This window comes from Chrysochloris asiatica, unplaced genomic scaffold, assembly GCF_000296735.1.
Source record: "Chrysochloris asiatica unplaced genomic scaffold, ChrAsi1.0 scaffold00123, whole genome shotgun sequence".
Taxonomy (NCBI): domain Eukaryota; kingdom Metazoa; phylum Chordata; class Mammalia; order Afrosoricida; family Chrysochloridae; genus Chrysochloris; species Chrysochloris asiatica.
Window position 1 is genome coordinate 7,713,393 of NW_006408641.1, and position 2,838 is coordinate 7,716,230.

A 2,838-nucleotide genomic window follows, 5' to 3' on the forward strand; every position below is an offset into this window, starting at 1 on the left:
TTCACAGGGCAGCTCAAGAAGACAAAGTGAAGTATTATAATGAAATATGCTAAGACCTTCAGTTAGAAAACCAAAAGGGAAGAATGTGCTCAACATTTCTCAAGCTGAAAGAACTGAAGAAAAAAATCAAGCCTCAATTTGAAAGATTAAAGGATTCTAGGGGCAAAGAGCTCTAGTGGAGTAATGGGTTATACATTGGGCTACTAACTGCAAGGTTAGCAATTCAACTTCACTAACTATTCCATAGGAGAAAGATGAGGCTTTCTGCTCCCATAAAGATTTACAGCCTCAGAAATCCTATACACGTCACTATGAGTCAGAACTGACTGAAAAGCACTCACAGGGGCAGCAGCATTGATGGGATTGAGAGTCCAGGGGTTCTGTAGGATAAGCACTGGACTAGAAACCACAAGTCAAGCAGTTCAAGCCTACCAGTCACTCCAGCGGTGAAAGATAAGAAGACTTTCTGCTCCCATAATGATTGACAGCCTTAGAAACCCTAAACAGGGTCTCACACCACTACTCCACCACCATGGACAAAATATTGAATGATGCAGAAAGCATGCACAGTCACTGTAGTAAAAAGAAATGGTCAATGCTTAACTAGTTCAAGAGGTAGCATGTGATCAAGAACTGATGGTACTGAAGAAGTCCAAGCTGCACTGAAGGCATTGACGAAAAACAAGGCTTCAGGAATTGATGGAATACAAATTGAAATCTTTCAACAGACAGATGCAGCACTAGAGGCACTTACTCATCTATGCCGAGAAGTTTGGAAGACACCTACCTGGTCAACTGATTGGAAGAGATCCATATTTGTGCTCATTCAAAATAGAGGTGCTCCAACAGATTGTGGAAATCATTGAACAATATGAATATCCTATGCAACTAAAATTTTGCTGAACATACTTCAAAAATGGCTTAAGCAGTACACTTATAGGAACTACCTAAAATTCAGTACAGTTTAGAAGAAGATGTAGAACTGGGGATATCATTGCTGATGTCAGATGGATCTTGGCTGAAAGCAGATAATACCAGAAAGTTGTTTATCTGTTCTTTACTGACGGTGCAAAGGCTTTAGACTGTGTAGATCTTGACAAGCTATGGATAACATTACAAAGAATGGGTATTCCAGAACACTTAATTGTGCTCACAAGGAATCTATACATAGACCAAGAGGCAGTCATTGAAACAGAACAAGGGGATACTGAATGATTTAAAATCAGGAAAGAGGTGTGCCAAGGTTGTATTCTTTCACCATACTTATTCAATCTGCATGCTGAGCAAATAGTCCAAGATGCTGGATTATATGAAGAAGAACAAGACATCAGGATTGGAGGAAGACTTGTTAACAGCCTGTGATATGCAGATGATACAACCTTGCTGACAGGGGAGAGAAATTAAAATACTTACTGATAAAGATCAAAGACAGTATCCTTAAGTATGTAAAGAAATTAGTACTGTACATACTAATGTGTGTAAAAAAGAATTCAGAACTTCGATATAAAGAAAACAAAAATCCTCACAAATGGTCCAATAAATGTTTTGTTGTCAGTCCTGACTCATATCGACCCTGAATAGTGTTTCTGAGGAACGGCTTGTGAGTTTGACCTGCCAGCTTTAAAGTTCAAACCGACCTTGTGGTCAAGTGCTTATCCTACAGCACCACACCAGGACTCCATAATAGCATCATGATAAATGGAGAAAAGATTGACATTGTCAAAGACTTCATTTTGTTTGGTTCCACAATCAACACTCATGGAAGCAGCAGTTAAGAAATCAAAAGATGGAATGATTGCATTAGGCAAATCTGCTGCACAAGATTTTTCAAAATATTCAGAAATAAAGAAATCAGTTTGGTGACTAAGTTGTGCCTGATCCATATTGTGGTATTTTCAATCGCCACACATGCATGGGCAAGTTGAACTGTGAATAAGAAAGACTGGAGAAAATCAATGCATTTGAATCATGGCGTTTGTGAAGAATGTAAGAATGTAAGTGGCTTGACACTCAACAACAACAGCATTGATAGGATAAGGAACCCTGGTAGGGTAGTGGGTTGCGAGTTGGGCTGCTAACCCCAAGGTCAGCAGTTTGAATCCACCAGCCACTCTGAACATGAAAGTTGAGGCCTTCTGCTCCCATAAAGATTTACAGCCTCAGAAACTCTATACAGGATCTTTGAGTCCAAACCAACTAGATAGCATGCAGCAGCATTAATGGGATTCAAAGGGTGGTGGCTCTGTGAGATAAGCACTGGACTTCGAACCACAAGGTCAGTTGTTCAGGACCACCAGCCACTCCATAGGAGAAAGATGGGATTTTCTGCTCCCACCAAGACTTATAGCCTCGGAAACCCTATCTATACAGAGTCACTATGAGTCAGAACAAACTCTATGGCACTTAACAACTTCAGCAGCACTGATGGATTAGGGACGCTGGTGGCTCAGCAGGAAAAGTGCTTGGCTGCTAACTGAAAGGTCAGTGACTGGAATCCACTATCCATTTCACAGGAAAAACATGTAGCAGTCAGTTTCTATAATGATTTGCTTGGAAACCCTATGGGTCAGTTCTATTCAGTCCTATAAAGTTGCTATGATATGAATCACATCGATTTGGTTTGGTGGTATTGGTATTGATGAAATTTGGCAACTGAAGGAGAGGAGAGGTCAGATGTCAGTGGTCTGGAATACCTCCTGGTTTCTAACATGGGAGACGGGGTCTGGTTGCATGCTCTACCCTCTCTGCTATTGGCTACAGGATTCTCAGTAACTAAGTCCTATTCTGTCTATTGAGATGTCACTTCTCTTTGATTGATTTTACTACTTTGGAAAAACT